Below are 17,624 nucleotides of genomic sequence, written 5' to 3'. Positions count from 1 at the left end.
CATTTGGTCCTCTTCCAACTTACAGATTTAGGCAGGAATAGCAAGCCAGGAATGTGTCTGGCTTCTGCAAAGAAAAATACAGAATCTGGCTCAGTCAACAGAATTTTCAACAGAGAACAGCCCTTTTGGTGGGCATTTGTGACCAGGCAGGTCGTTCCGCTTCTCCAGTGTTCTCAAGGCACTACAGAAGGGTGTTTTTTTTTTTTTTTTTTTTTTTTTTTTTTTTTTTTTTTTTTGTGGGACCCTCGCCTGTGGCCAGGGAACTAACCAGCGCAGCAGAGGCTGCGGGCAGCCTCGTAGCCCAGCGCTCAACCGCTGTGCCACCAGGGGAGGCCCAGAAGGGTGTTTTTAAAACAGATTCAGAGTCTGTTTTGCTCACTAAACAGGGTGATTGTGCCTGTCTTCAGCTTTCCAAAGCTGAAAATCATGGCCACCAGCCTTGCATGCGCCAGGATGGTGCAATTAAGGGACACCTTTGGCATATCTAGGATCCAGAATAGGCCAGTGGATTTTCCTTATTTCAGGTATCGCAGGGCAGAGCCGCCTCTTTCTCGTATGGGCAAGCAGAACCTTTATTATAAGAGTTGTTTTGTTTTGTTTTTTAAAGATTTTATTTATTTTTGTGTAGGAGAACTGGGGTGTAGGCCAGAGGTGGGGGTGGTGGTGGTGAGAGGATTCACCAGAGACAGAGTGGGGAACAGAACAGGCAGACTGAAATACACTGCTGAGGGGAGCAGCGGGGGAGACAGGAGAGGTCTGCTGAGCCTTGTGGGTCAGCTCCCTGGCTGGAGATCAAACTCAGGCCTGGCCATTGCAGTGATAGTGCTGAGACTTAACCCCTAGGACACAAGGGAGGTCTTATTACAAGGGTTTTAAAAAAGTCTCTTTTACTTTTTCATAGAGTTGACCCACCCAAGAAAATGGACACAACTGATTTCCACAAAAACACCCTCACATCTGTTGGAATGGATCTTATCTAAAAGACAAGAAATAGTAAGTGTTGGTGAGCATATGGAGAAAGTTTACTGTTGGTGAACATGTAAGTTGGAAACTAGTAGGGAGGTTCCTCCAAAAATTAAAAAAAAACTGCCATATGATCCAGCAATTCCACTTGTGGTTATTTATTTAGTAGAAACAGAAACACTAACTTGAAAAGATCTGTACCATCGTATTCATCGTAGCATCATTTACCATAGCTGAGATATAGAAACACTCTCCCTTGACAGTACTCTAGGCCTGCCATACTTTGGGCAGAATCTCCATCCCATCAGCAACTAAGTGAAGTAATGACTTAGACTCTTGGCTGCACTCACCAGGAATTTAGTCTTTTTGTTATAGGACAGGGAAAGGGGCAGCCCAAAACCCCGCAAACCTGCCTATTCTAAATGGGTTCTGCCATCCGCCGCATCAACACAAAACATATGAGACTTTAATGGGAAGGAGCTTTAATTAGGAAACAATACAGGAAAGGCAAAGAATCTAGTTTCTAAATGAAGCACCCAAAGTTACCCATCCCCTCGTGGGTAAAAGTCCATCCAAATGGGATTGGCCCAGAGCAAGGCCCCAAAGCCTGCCACAAGTCTAAAGCATCTTCCAGTGGGGACCCACAGCAAAGGGTCAGAAACAACCAGGCAAGCCCGGAAGGAAAAGAGCAAAATCAACATCAAGATAAAAGCTGCCATGGTCACCTCCCCACGGGTCTCACCCACATCTGTGTCACCCAGTCCACGACCAAAAGACAAGCTCAGTTTCTTCACGTGTCTCTAGGCTCCATGCGCCTCCTCCAGGTCTCCTGGCTCCATCCTGCTTCCTTCCTCAGTCCCTTCTGCAGCTTCTCCTCTTCCTGCTCAGCTCCACCCTCGCTTGGGTGGGGCAGGGAACCTCCCCCTTTCCTGGGGACCACCCTGTTACAATCCCCCCTTTTAATTTTTATTCCACCATATCTATGGTGGCACAGATCTCATGGTGTAATCTTAGAGACAGTCTTTTTTCAGGGTTACAATGTGTGCAAGAGAAGCAACAATTAGTCAGCAGCATTGTCCGTGAATGTCCAGTATGACAGTTTCATTACTTAAAAATAGTCCATTATCCAAGCCAAAAGAAAAAAATTTGGAGCATTGGCTAAAACAAGATAGCAAATATATCAAAATCACAGGGGAAAAATGTTAAAATGGTTCAACTTATGCAAAAACGAATTCTCTCAACCTTGATCCCAAACTTTAACAGCATAGCAAAAGTTTGCAAATTAAATCCACTTTTAAACCATTTTTCCTATTTTTGCATAAAATCACAGGGCAGAAATAACTAACAGCAATTTTTAGCTGGCTTTGTTGAAATACTCCATATAGGATCAGAGCGAACCATTGGCATCCGGTCGATGTAGGCTTCAGGTACAAAGTTGGTCTCATCAGACTCTATCTGGGCTTCCTCTTCTCGAGGGTTCCAGAGACCTCCAAGGAAGGTGAGGAAGCTTGCCTCCATTGGCAGGACTGGACAGCCCAGCCAACGAAAAGTCCCTAGTACCCTCGAGAAGAGGAAAGCCCAGGTGGAGTCTGATGAGACCAACTTGTTCCAGAAGCCTACACGGACCGGATGTCAACAGTTTGCTCTGAATCCTATATGGAGTATTCCAACGAAGCCAGCTAAAAATTGCTGCTTAGTTATTCTGCCCTGTGATTTTATGCAAAAATAGGCAATATGGTTTAAAAGTAGATTTAGTTTGCAAACTTTTGCTATGCTGTTAAAAAATTTGGGATCAAGGTTGAGAGAATTTGTTTTTACATAAGTTGAACCATTTTAAGATTTTTTTTCCTGTGATTTTGACATATCTGCTGTCTTGTTCTGGCTAATGCCTCCAGATGTTTTCTTTCGACTGGGACTGATGAACTGTTTTTCCAGGAATGGAGGACTTTTGCTTTCCACAATGGACACTACCTGGAGGGATTCGTTTTCTTTCACACTGGAACCCTGGAAAATTTTCATCTGAGACTGTATCCCAGCATCCATATGTTTGATCTTCATCACCATGGAAATGGTAGCAAAAAGTGAAAGGGGGGGAATTGTTAGGGGGAAATGATGTCCTGAGATAATCCCATGCAGGCTTTGTGGACCCCACCCCCACTCCAGACTAAAGCCATCAAGACATTGGGAAAGACAAATCCCATCACCACCTAAGGGAGGGTGGCTGGGACCTGAGGGTGGAGTTGGGCAGCCAGGTTGGATATAAAAACCAAACACGTGGGCCTTGGGGTCTCTGGCTCGCGATCGCTGGCCTCCTGGCTTCACGGCTCCTGGCTGGCGGCCAGCTCTCAGAGCGCCATTTTGGGATTCCTGATCTGCGGATCGGGTAGGACTCATTTAAAACTTTGTCTCCCACTTTTCTCCCAGAGCTGTACATTTCCTCATTTCCCCTTCCCTTTGTAAATAAACCTTTTATTAACCTTTCGCGTGTGCCTGCAGTAGAGCATTGATAAGTCCTTTTAAGCGCGCGGGTGAGGACCCATAGTCGGGCACCCTGTTTTGTATCACGGTTGCTCTACAACATTTTCAACTTGGAATTGAAAGGGACAAAAAAAACGTCAGCAGCCTTCTACTCTAAGGGAGATATTGTAAGCCTTGATTGGAAGCTAAACAGAGACCTACATGCTTCACAGAAACTTACTTAAAATGAATCCTAGACCTAAATGTAAAATGCAACAAGATAAAACATCTAGGACATAACAGAAAAAATATAGGTGACCTTGGGGACATGGCCTTCTGGATACAGCATCAAAGCCATGATCCATGAAATAAAGAAGTGGTAACATGGACTGCATTAAAATTCAAAACTTCTGCTCTGCATAAGATAGAGAATGAGAAGACACACCACAAACTGGGAGAAAAATACTAGATATACCCCATAAAGGACCATTACCCAAAACATACAAAGAACTTTTAAAACTAACCATAAGGAAAAGCCTGGTTTGTTTTCTTTCCTCTTTTTTTTTTTTTTAATCTTACGGCCTGTGTTTTTTTTTTTTTTTTTTTTTTAAAGAGAGTGACTAGTAGCTTCTATTTATTTATTTGTTTGTTTGTTTATTTATTTATTTATTTATACAAGCACTGGGTATAGTCAGAAGCGCGGGAGGGTGAGAGAATTCACCAGAGCCAGAGCGGGGAGCAGAGCAGGCAGAAGGACCGAAGTACACTGCTGAGGGGAGCAGCGGGCGGCAGGAGAGGTCTGCGCGCCATGTGGGACCCTCCTCCGGTGGCCGGGGAGCAGCTGGGGATCGAACCGGCACTGCAGACGCTGCAGGCAGCTTCACAACCCAGCGCTCAACCACTGCACCACCCGGGGAGGCCCATGGCCTGTTTTTCAATTGGGCAAACATTTGAACAGACATTTCACCATGAGATATACATGTGGAAAATAAGCATATGAAAGAGATTGCTCAATAACACAGCATAAGGGAATTGCAACTTAAAAACAATGTTAGAATGGCTAAAATCCTAAATACTGATAATCCCAGACGCTGTCAAGAATTTGGAGCAGGGCCTCAGGCACAGCCACTTTGGAATATAGCTTGGTAGTTTTATGCAAAACTAAACATACACCATCCAGCAATTGCACTCCTAGGTATTTATCCTAATGAGTGAAAATTTATTACACAAAAACACCTACACAGGAAATTTATAGCAGCTTTGAAATAATGGTCGAAAACATTGGAAGCAGCCAATATTCTTTAACAAGTGAATGGATAAACTGTCATTCATCCATAAAATGCAATATTATTTAGGGATAAAAAACATGAAAGGACTGGGAAGAAATTTAGTTCATATTGCTAATGAAAGAATCAAATATAGTTGGGTCTTGTGGAAAATTCTGATAACAATTGAATGTTTTATGACTATTACAAGCTATTTACTTCTTCTTGTCAGCTTTGATATTACATTTTCCCTCTAATTTTCAACCCTACCGGCATATATTAATATTGTTCTTTAATCTGTCTTTAATCTATTTTTTTTCAGTTAATGAATTAGGATGTAATTTATCTTGGAGAGCATTTCATGTACAATTGCAAGGCATATAAATTCTGCTTTGGGTATAGTGCTCTACAAACCTCAGACGTGCATCTTGGTGTTATAATTTATATCTATACTTATTAATTTACTAGTTAATTTTTCTAATATATTTTCAAGTCTCCAAATGTAGTTGTGGATTTATCTATGTTTCTTTGCAGTTCTATCGATTTTTACTTTGGGGATTATAATGTGTTTTTGGTAAATTGCCCTCTTTATCATTATGTAATGTCCCTTTTTATCTGGAGAATATTCTTTCTTCTGAAGTCTTTTTTTTTATATTAATAGAGCTAGTCCAACTTTGTTTTGATTGGTGCTTGTATAATATACAGGTTTTTTTTTAATTAAAGTGAGTTTCTGATAGAAAGCATATATAGTTGGGTCTTGTGGAAAATTTTGATAACAGTTTAATCTTTTATGACTATTACAAGCTTTTTACTTTTTCTTGTCAGCTTTGATGTTACATTTCCCTCTAATTTTCAACCCTATTGGCATATATTAATATTGTTCTTTAATGTCTTTTTCTTTTGTTATTTTGCCGCCTTATTTCTATATACCTTTTCTTTTCATCTCAATAGTATGCCAAATGTTTGTCGATTTTTTTAGTCTACATTTTGTCTGATTCCATCCTATATATTGCATATGCTGTATTTTGTTTTCACTCCTGTTGTTCTTCCTATATTCTTAGCTTGGATACTTAGCTCATTTTCACCCCCTCTCCTTAAATATAACTATTGAAGGCTATAACTTACTTCAAAGCACATTTCTACCATGTGTCACAAGTTCTTTTAAGTAGTATTTTCATTATTTTAAAAATTTCAATTATTTTAGGATGCCCCTCATAATTTCTTTGATCTTTAAAATATTTAGAAATATGGTTTAAGCTATAAAATACATGTGTTTCATTTACCTTTATTAATGTGTAACTTAGTTGTAGTATGGTAAAAAAACATAGATTTTATCACACCACTTCTTTAAGTTTGTTATATTTCCATTTCAATTTGGCGAAGTAGTTAAGTTGTATTGTGTAAATATTTCGTGTGGAATTGATATGTGTATGTGATCTCAGCAATTGAAAAGAGCTGTTTAACTCTCTCTTGCTTGGTGGATTTCTCAGTTTTTCGCGGACTTCTATTAATTAATGCTTTGGATCTTTTTTTTTTTTAAAAGATTTATTTTTATTTATTTATACAAGCACTGGGTACAGTCAGAAGCGTGGGAGGGTGAGAGAATTCACCAGAGCCAGAGCAGGGAGCAGAGCAGGCAGAGGGACCGAAGTACACTGATGAGGGGAGCAGCGGGCGGCAGGAGAGGTCTGCGAGCCATGTGGGACCCTCCTCCAGTGGCCGGGGAGCAGCCGGGAATCGAACCGGCACTGCAGAGGCTGCGGGCAGCTTCACAACCCAGTGCTCAACCGCTGCGCCACCGGGGAGGCCCAATGCTTTGGATATTTTGAGGCTATTTCAAGTGTATGTATGACATGTAACATTTTCATTGAAGTGACATCTTGGTCCCTTTGCCATATCCCATGGTTAGATGCAAGACACAGATACTTGCCCACATTTAAGGGGAGACCGCACATTGCGAGGATTATGACATCCCAACCTGTGTTGTCATGTAGTTGATTAAATGAACTTCATCAGAATTAAAATCATGTTTTGAAAAAGGTTCTGCTAATGGAAAGGCTAGTCACAAACTGAGAGAGCCCATGTTCAAAAAACATCTGACAGAGGATTTGTATCAAGAATATATAAAGAAATCCAAAAACTCAGCAGTTAGCAAAAGAACAATCTAATAAAAAGGTGGACCAAAAACTGGAGACAGTTAACCAAACAATATATTCAGAAATGTTCAAACTCATGTCATTAGGGAATTACAAATTAAAACAACAATGAACTATCACTACATACCTGTGGGTCTGCTAGACTTAAGCGGCCTGTTTGGCCACCTTTTTTTTTTCCCCTTTTGCTGCAAGTTACTCAGAAACAAGAAATCCTTAAATCATAGCTTTTAAAACAAAAAAAGGTGACCTAACAGGCCGCTTAAGTCTAGCAGACCCACACACACCTATAATGGCTAAAATTTAAAAATATATATGACATAATACCAAGTGCTGGTGAAACTGTGGAACTCATACTTTTGTGATGGGAATATAAAATGATACAGAACCTTTGGAAAAGGCTGGCATTCACTCCCACTCCTAAGCCTCTGCCCTATAGAAATGAACATTTATGTTCACACAAAACTGGTAACAAAGTTTATAGCAACTTTATTCATAAATTGCCCAAACTGGAAATATATCACATGTCCATCAATCAATGAATGGATTAAAAAAAGTGTGGTTCATCCAGACAGTGAAATACAACAATAAAAGAAAATGAACTATTGATTCACATAACACTATGAGTGAATCTTAAATGTACTTGACTATGGAAAAGAAGCTAGACCAAAAGGTCTGCATTTTGCATGATTCCATTCTATATATTGCATATGATATATTGTATGTGATTACATATACTGCATATATGATTCCACTCATATGACCTGGAAAAAGCAAACAAAGGGATGGAGAACAAATCAGTGGTTTCCAGGGATTGTTAATGGGGAAAGGGTTTTACAACAAAAGAGCAATCAAGATAAATTAGTGATAACACTTCTGTATGGTACTGGATTGGTGCGTAAAACTATATACACCATGAATGCCATTTTACTGTGTGTAAATTAGAAACAAATTTCTCAAACAACTAATGTATACTTTTGCCTGTCAAATGAGCAGAGATTTATAAGAAGACCATGTTTTGATGAATGCTTGGAGAAATATTCACATTTATATACCACTGACAACTATATTGGGGGCAATTCAGCAAACAACTTTCAGGTGACCTAATAATGCTCTCATCAGTGAAACAACGTAACTACAATTGTTGAAATTTATTCTAAAGAAATTGAGATGTACAATGATGTTCATTTTAATTTTATAGGCAAAATTAATAATTTCTGAAATAACCATCAGCATGGGATCTAAATTATTCAATCCATCTGAAATATTACGTAACTTGATATTCTATTTTTCATTAAAATATTTTAATTTTTAGGATGTTTGATTTATAGAATAGTTGATCAGATACAGTGGAGGGCATCCACATATCCCCACTCCTACACTGAGTTTACCCTGTTATTAAGCTCTTGTATTAGTATGATGCATCTGTTACTATTAATGAACCAGTATCAATAAGTTATTGTTACTAAATTGCATAGTTTACATTTAATACTGTATTTTCAAGGAATGCTAATGACATGGAAATAAGCTTTTGTATTTTCAAACAAATTTGGAAAGAACATATACAATGCCAGTTTTTGTTTTTAAATTGTTATATACATTCTTTTTAAAAAATAGGAAAAGGAAATACACTCAAACATTATACTGTTTTCTAGGTTATAAGAATACCTATAGATCTTCTTTACTTTTAAATTTATACCTATTTTTTAACATTATCACCTGTGATTTTTGTCAAGAAATTTTTTTTTTTTTTGCAAAAATAAGCCCAGATCAATCCAATCATCTTTTCAGCTGCTATCTTTAGTCAGAAGGCCACACTGTTGTCCATTGGATGCTTGTCCTTTCTTTCCTTCAAGTACTGTGCTCTTTGCAGATGAACACCTGACAACGCAAGAAACAGTGGTAGCATCTCTCTCAAGAGTGTGATCCCTAGCTTACTTTGCCAGCCACAGGTGGACACTGGTATCAATTTCCATGACCCATCTAGGAAACAGATGTCTTTAAAACCTATAATGCCCATCTTAAATAACTGGAAGTTTCTCCTATTCTAAAATCTCTTCTATAAAAGAATCTTTTATAACCTTTCTCCAAAGCAGCTCTTCATGTTCCATCGTAGTCTGAAGAATAGAGCCAGCGGCTGACCTTTCATAGTACTATTTCCTTATGCCATAAGTGGTGTTTGAGGTTACCTAGAACTATTCTACCCACTGCCTCTGGCCTGTGGAGCCTATTTTTAAAAAAATAACTTGTTTGGCACTATTTGTGCTATCTCCTCTGTCCTCAACCCTTTAACAACCTGTTACTCAAGAGTTGTTAGTTGCAGACCTTGTTCTGAGCTGTTGCTTGATAGAGGTCAACAGAAACTGCTACCAAGGCAGCCCTACCTGAGAAGAGTGACTGACAGTTACTTTCACAAGTAGCAACAGCACTGCAGTACAAGAAATGATCTTCAATCCACCTTAAAGATTGTGGGCTTATGAAGTGGGCCTCAGCAACTCCTCCACTGAGTAAAGGTACTGAGTAAAGGGTGTTATGACTTCCCTCACTTTTCTCCCCTCCCTCCATTCCTAAGGGCAATAAGGAGATTGCTCTTATCTTCAAACATCAGCGATCTCAATTAGCTTCCTCCATTCATGTAGATTTCTAGGTCTAATATCCATTAAAGACAACAATCATTCATTCCTTCCTTATGAGACGTTGTAATTTCCCTCTCCTTTACCTCTATTCTCCACTTTTCCCTTGTATCCTGAGAAAATCACAGTGTCACTCCAGTACTCACTGAGGCTTTATTTTCTCATTCACAATAATGCCCCCCCACCCCCATGGGGGCAGTAACATGGCCTGGAAGAAGAAAAGGAAAAAAACTGCGGAAATCAATCAGGGTGGAGTAGGAAGTGAAAGGTGGTTTGCACTCCTAAGAAAGGAAAGGTACTAGGAATGACAAAGGATGTATTTGAAAGGCAAAAGTCTTTCCACACCCCTCCCATATTAGACTTTGCCCATCTCCCCCAAGTGAGAAAAAAAGTAATCAGGATTCCTGATATTTATAATTAACCTATAAAATTTCTGTCCTTATATTCCACATGTCCTAAGACAATATCTAAGCTCTGATGACCAAGTCAGAAGGGAAGACTGGTTTGGGGCAAGCCCTCTAACTGTACTTCATAAGCAAGTGAGACATTCGGCTTAGATCCAAAGGGTTGCAGCCTTGGCTAGTTCCTCTGGTGGCTGTCATGAAATCCGGTGGCAGTGGACAGCAGGACCATGCTGATGAGTATTTCCCAACTGCACAATGAACTATGACAAATTCATCTCCAACCTTAGCATGCACAGGCCAGAAAAGGACCCATGGAAGGAGTCATGCCTTTTGTTTGCTTTCATCAGTGCTTAGTCAGGAGGCTGAATATAAGTGCAGGTATGGGGGTTATTTTCAAATCACTTAACTGTCTTCCTTGCATGAAGGAAGTCTTTGTTGCTGAAATCCAGAGTCATCTCTGGTGGCCTTTATATACAGCATTAGGGACCCAGATGACTACTGGAGGCCTAGCTGGACAAGTATTATGCCATATTTTAGGGATTTCTTTTTTTTGCCATGAACATGGGGTGCTCTTTGTGGGATATATAAGTCAGGCATATGCATTCAACTTCGGGAAAGACAAAGGGGATGAGAGGACTAAGAGTACAACTAAAAACAGCAACCTGTGTTCTGGAGAGCGTGATCCCGTTGCTGAGTGATGCTTTGTTAAGCTGAGATGATGAAAGGCTGTAGTCGTCCTCTGCTTGCCTTTTCTTCTCCCTCACATGAAGTCTTCCACCAGTTCCTCCTGAGGAAGAAATATAAAACAGCCTCCACAGGATGGGGTAGGCTGTCTCAGGGCCTTGTCACTCTTAACACAGTAGCTCTAAACCTTTATTGGAATATTGACTCATTTGAAGAGTATCACAAAAGCCATAGATCTTCTCCCCAATAAAGTTGTGCAGAAAAGAAAAATGACTGCATGCAGTGTCAGAGGGGTCACAGAAACTCTCTTCTCTTAAATAACTTTCTGAGTCTTAAGAACCATCTTTCCTGAAACCGTTTCTGGCCCTCCTGCCCAGTATCAGAGAACATTTACAACAGCACCTCTAAATTAGATGTATCCTGATCCTGGGACAGCTTTCACAAAGTGATTTTGTTATTCATCCATTGATGTGAACTTTGTTTTATCTAATTAAAAAGCTAATTAGATAATAGGACTATGTCTTGTTCTACTTAATATATGTTTTTTAAAAAAAGTCATCTGCCTGTTTTTTTTCAAAGCAGCACAAACTCTTTCCTTATTTCATAGGCTTAGAAGCCAGAGTACATTATGGGATACAGACAAGAAAAACTTGTACCATGTAATGAAGGTAGGTCTAGGGTATGGAAAATATTTGATCCTAAAAAAATCTTTTTATGCTACTTTAAGCTGACCAACCTGCTGCCCTTTCGAAGAATTAGAAAGTGGCAACAGGATTCCACTACTGCTAAGGGCAAGCAGCTCCCTTGGCTGCTGTCCCCTGGGATTGCTGCTCATTCTCTTATACCTAAAACATGACAGACCCACCCAAAAAGGATAAATAATGGCACATAGCAAGGTACTCGGCAGAGAAAAAATATTCAATAAAGGAAAGAAAGGTCATTATAACTGCACATTCTGCCAGCCAGTACCTCAGTGCAATATGCAAACCATAGCTTTGGTATTATCTGATAATCCCCCATGGCTCCCATGATAGTCACTCTTCTCTTACATCTACACAGTTGCATGTGCAACCTCTTGCTCATTCCCCAGTTTCTGAAGCCTACGGTATCTGGTCCACAGTGTTCATTCCTAGCCTAGCTTTTGCTATAATCCTAGGTGATTTCAATAGCCATGTAAATGGCCATTTGACATTCTAGCTTCAGAGATGTCATGTCCTGTCCAGTTTGAAATCTTAACATTTCAAAATCCACTCTCTAATGACAGGTCCTATCATTGCAATTTACCAAAACTACTCAACACCCATCTTGCTCACACTACAGCTCTGTGCTGATGTCTGATCTAACTCCTTCCGTATTGTCTGGATACTCACGTCCATTTCTGTGTGATTCCTCTCTGTCTAGCCACCCACCCATCAATCAGTTTATAATCAAGTTTCTAACTAGTTTCTCACTCTGAGATACCTGAAGAATTCTTGTTATTGACCCCCCCTCACTCTAACCTTTTGACCTGACAATTCTGTAAAGACTCTGGTTCACATCCATAATCTTCCCCCTGGTCAGCTTCCTTTGCATCAAGGACAATTACAACCCTTTAACATCCTCATCAAGCATTCTTCCTAACTTGTCCTTCTCTCTGGGCTCCAGTGGAAAGGTAAATTATCTATGGCTAATCTCCACTCACATTCTAAATCCATAGGTTTCACCACCCCATTCCTGCTGGCATCGGCATCGTCTTCCAGGGTCTTATTCCATCTGTTATCACCACTCTCTCCCACATCTACAATGATTCCCTTATCATTTCCTCCTGCCCCATGGTCTGCAGACACACTCGATATTTTCTCATATTAAAACAGAGCCTCTGACTCACTGTTGGGCCCTGAAAGAATGGTTTAACATGTATTCTACTTGTCACATCTGTAAACAGGAAGATTTTTCATGAAGCAATAATCATTAATCACGGTAAATAAGAAAAAGGAAATATGAGTATGGTGAGTTGTGAACAGTAAAGTGGAGGCCTACCTGGCTGTAGGTAAGGGGATAGCGGAGGTAACGTTGCAAGGGGAAAACCGTAAATACCAGCCACAGGAGCAAACCCCTGATTGTGAAGATGAAGTTTCTGATCAGACAATCATCACTCTGGTCCCACCCAAGGAGCAACCGGCAGCCAACTGTAGCAGCAGCTATTCAACATCTGCAAGTAGTCAAGACTAAAATACAGGCATAGAAACAAGACTACTTCATGGAAAACATATTATCAAATATAACACACATATGGTGCTTGTGATGGTACCCTTCCCCCAGCAAACATCACTAATTGGTTATAACCCTCTTTCACACCTGGCTTCAAAATCCATTTTATAAAATATAATCAAGCAGGCACTATCAATCAATTGGAGATGGTACTTGAGATGAAGTCTATTTGCTGTCCTTGCACTACACAAAAAAACCTCAGCCAAAGTATTAGAAGATAGGAAGTAAGCTTCAGGAGCAAGCATACTGAAGACAGCTTGGTCGTTGTAGACAACTGGCCGGGACAAGCTGGGCCCATGGAGATCACAGAGCAGGCGCCCAATTAATGTCTGTTGATGATTCATTTTTTCATTCAACAAACATTTAATGAGGCCTACAATGTGCACCGGATTAGGCACTGTGAATACAAAGATGAATAAGGCACTGTCCTTGTCCTTAAGGAATTTAGTCTGGTAGACGAGAGCCATAGACACGGACAATGATAATACAACCTGATAAGTGCTAGGACACTTAGCAGGTTGTATTATATCCATCCGAGTAGGATTTCTTCAGAAGAGCATCACTCCACGTTGCTGTTGGATCCATGATGTCCTCCCAGTCACCAGCGCCTGCTGTTGTTTCTGTCACGCAGTGAGTGTCCCAAGAACTAACAGTGATCGCTGTAATTTATAGATTCCTTATGATATATACTTTACAGACATCTTCCTGGCAACCCTGAAAATTAATTGTTAGATGAAGAAACTGAGGTTCAATGAGTTTAAGCAACATGCCTTAGATCACAGAGCTAGTAAGCAGTTAAGTGAGGCTTCAAATTCAGTTTTGACCAAACTACAAAGCATTTTTGTTTTTAGGATAATCTTTATTTGGATATAACACAACTTTTTGACAGCTTTCTATTTGGAAATAAGAGCAAAGGCGATAGATTAGTGATCAGGGCATGGACAAGACTATTCATGTTTTCTCAATCTATTTGGCAGAGAAGAGGCTTCACACTAGCATACCATTGAACTCTTTGAGGTGAGGTAGTTTTTTGTTATTTTTCAAATGCCAACATCTTCATTACCACATAAAACATAAGCACCTCTCGTTAACTATCTTCTTTTAATCCTTGTCATAGCCAACATCATTACCAGCAACAACTGTTGTTGATAAGGCATTCAGCGTAATCCAAATCTGTCTAAGACGTTTACATTAATGGCTCTACTTACCCCCCACCTATCCACCCATCACTACAAACAGGTATTACCACCCCTATTTCACAGAAGAAACAAACCCCCCCAGATGTGAACAACAGCACTCAAGATCACATTGGTAAATGTGAAAGCAGATTCCAGCCCAGACTATCTATCCCCAAGGCCCAAACTGTCACCGGACTGCCTGACTGTCCTACTCAGGGCTTCCTCTCCCAACCCTTCCTCTCCGACATCCTCCGGGAGGTCTAGTTACATAAGGTCCACTGAAATATGCTGTTCTACTGACATGCTATCTCATTCATCATTCTAGTCACAGAAAGCTATTCTCTGAATCTTCAGGGTCATTATTGAGTCTTAAATGGAGAATTTCCCAAAGAACATTGGATTCAGAACACTGGATTCAGAAAAGTAAAACACAGGATATATTTAGATTTGTAAATTATTGAATATTTTTTACTTGGAGGTGTAACTACAAACATTGACACAATAACAACTAGGGCTTTTTCTACCCTAAGTGGGTTTTAGTTACAAAAGCCACCACTTCTCATTAAAAAATATACTTTGAGAGTAGTCCTCTAACTAATGAGAACCAGAAACTTAGTAGTACTATGAGGTCTGCAGTGGTTCTGATGTTTTCCTGAAAATCAACATTTCATACAAGGCTGCCCCTTAAAATGAAGCATGCAAAAACCGTGTAGCTAAGCCCTAATCCAGAAGGTACTAGTGTAACAGGGTGGTCCCAGGAAAGGGGGAGGTTCCACTAGAACAACATCCACCTAAGGAAAACGAAAGGATCTTTCATCAAGGCTATGGTTGGGAGTAGGTGTATACATGTTTTTTTTCAAAGTCTTGCTTTTCAATACCTTAATTTTCCCATGTTTTTCTGTATCCATTTTTATAACCTCTTAGGAGGGCACCCCTTCTCTATTTCTCTTTTCTAGGCTCAGATCAGTTATCATTTTAACTACTACAGCATCCTGATCTCCCTGTCCAGATTTAAAAGTCTTCCAGATAAGGGCCTCCCCTGGTGGCGCAGCAGTGGAGCACTGGGCTGCAAGGCTGCCTGCAGCCTCTACAGCACTGGTTTGTTCCCCGGCCGCCAGCAAGTGTCCCACAAAAAAAAAAAAAAATTAAAAAAAAATTAAAAAAAAAATAAAATGAAAATCTTCCAGATAATACTTCACACTACTGCCAAAGTGATCATCAAAAACATCCTCCTCAACTCAAAATGAAATCCTAATTTCATGGCATATAAGAATCAACTCCAAGCCTACATTTCTACCCTAATTTCATGAACTACTTGTAGTTTCCCCCAACTCATCATTCTATGTCCGACATCCTTTGCTAAGGTCCTTTGCTAAGGTCTTTCCTTGTCATTTCTGCCTGGTCAACCTCTCTTTAAGAATCAACTTATGCATCAGTTCCTCCAACCTCTGGCATCTGCAGACTCACTTAAATGATTTATCTTCTGAACCCCATAGTACCTTGTACATACCTCCATTGTAGAGCATACCATAGTGTTGTTAATTATCTGTGTACATGCTGCACTCTCACTAGATAGAACTCCTTGAGGGCAAGGGCTGTGTCTAATTCGTCTCCATAGCCCCATCACCCAGCAGTGCCTGGCAGTTCAAAAGGCAGCAGAGAAGCTGAAGATGTGGGAGAGAGAGTAAAGCAATATTCTTGAGTTGGGGCACAATACAAATATTCTGAATGAGTTAAAGTTGTAGGAAAATGTGTTTCAGTTCAATATTGCAAAAAGGTCTCAAAAGAGAGACAAGTTAGTTCAAGGAGTTCCCCATCACTAAGTACAGTTACTAAGAGGCTAAATCTGTTTGGTATGTTATAGAAGGACTTGAATTAGGGTCAAAATCTGCTTTATCTTCGAGGCTAGACCTATATAACCTGTGCCAAAACTAAGGGCCATCACTAGGACCTTATATCACAGACCTGTAAATGAACAGCAGCTCCCAGAGTTGTTGGCAAGGGCTGAGGCCTCATTTGCATACATACTAGACTGACTGCAAACTTAGAACATAACCCATTCTCTATGACTTGCTTCCCAGGTGGCTTTTGAACTTGGAGCAGGAAAAACTAAATGCTTTCAGGGACCCAAAGACCCAAGATATCTTCTACAACCTGCTACTTAAAGCCTTCAATTTTCCCTCAAAACCTGTAGTGCTTTTTATTTAAATCAATGTTTTGTCAAAATGCTTCTTAATATAATGTGGTAAGATGGCATCAATCAAGTATATACTAAAGGACTGAAAAAGGCAATGCAACTATCTTATATCCCGTGGAATAATTTTGTCCACTTTTCCCCTTCCCCCAATACAAATCAAAGAATGCCTACAAAACACCCTGATTTTTACTGGTACTCTTTTCCCAATTGTAAAATATGGGGATTGAATTGATCTCCCAAACCCTATCTATCCCAGAGAAACCAAGTTTCTGAACCTATGTTTTTTCAAAAGATAAATGGTATCTGTTCTTCCAATTTTATCACATTGTTATAAGGGTCAACTATAATCATGTTTTTGAAAAGCTACTAAATGATAATGTGCTGTACAAATTTAAAGAATTACCATTGTAGATTGTAATATATGGAGGAGAGGTATGCTCTGAGAAAAGTATGCACTGTCATTAATCAGCAAAATTATTAGCAAACATATTCTACCTCTCTGGGATGCATCGAGTATTATGGTAATGATTAGATAGGAACATGTTAAATAAGCACATAATAAAAATCAGTTTCATCTGCCCTGAGACCACCTCAGGAAATCTGACCTTCAAGTGCATGCAATTCAACCCCTCACTCCATGTAAGAAGATTGTTAAATCCCATCCTAATGGCTCATACAAGCCTCTAGGTATCAATTCCAAGAATATTTTCATGTTTAGACAGTTCAATTGGTTCTTCATTAATTAGAACTCTGCATTCAAAAGCAGCAAAGCCCAACTATCCTTGACTCCAGGAGAGATCTGAAAACAAACTATCACACCCTCTATTTTAGAGCAGTGTCTCTCACAATGTAAATAACTCTAATTTCTATGATGCATCTCATAGGGCAAAAGTTCAAATCCCTCCCTGTATCCTGAACCTTTTCCTATAGCTCCTTTTCAGAGTCACTTTTAAAACTGAAACAATATATTAAGACAGTCTGAAGGTCTTCAAAGGGTAGATACTCTGTAAACAATGAGCATTGAATTCCTAGAAACTTGTAAGATGGTGGAAGCACTTTTAAATGGGAAAAGGAAGGTTCAAAGGGATGCTGCCGGTACTAAAAACAAATGGCTTACCACATTATTTTTCTAATATAAGCAATCACTTCTGAATGTATGGAACATTATAAATAACGTAGACTACAGGGTCATGTGGAAGAAATGGCATCATATTAAGAAATTACATTTTGTATGACCTATACTGGATTCTAGTCTATGCACGATATCTGTACTTTTCCTACCAGAATCCTAGTTCCTAAGATATCAGCCTATCTCTTTCAGAAACTGGAAAAGAAATATTAAAGGTAGTAAGTGGAATCACACACAGAGGCGCGCGCGCACACACACACACACACACACACAACTGAAGACCTGAAAAAAAGGAGAAACATACCACAATC

The 17,624-nt window shown here is 39.7% G+C and overlaps 1 long non-coding RNA gene across 2 annotated transcripts in view; it reads left to right on the top strand.

Moving 5' to 3' along the window:
• LOC129145875 (uncharacterized) overlaps window positions 1-17,624 on the top strand; it is a 43,361-nt gene that overhangs the window by 10,143 nt on the left and 15,594 nt on the right. For both annotated transcript variants that reach the window (XR_008552002.1, XR_008552003.1), the window contains one exon: window positions 902-993. This is a non-coding gene — a long non-coding RNA (uncharacterized LOC129145875). The remainder of the gene's footprint in view (window positions 1-901; window positions 994-17,624) is intronic.

Source organism: Talpa occidentalis, unplaced genomic scaffold (genome assembly GCF_014898055.3).
Source record: "Talpa occidentalis isolate TD23 unplaced genomic scaffold, MPIMG_talOcc4v2.1 talOcc4.15, whole genome shotgun sequence".
Classification (NCBI taxonomy): Eukaryota; Metazoa; Chordata; class Mammalia; order Eulipotyphla; family Talpidae; genus Talpa; species Talpa occidentalis.
The sequence above is the reverse complement of the archived record's forward strand: the minus strand, read 5'-3'. Positions and strand labels throughout refer to the sequence as shown.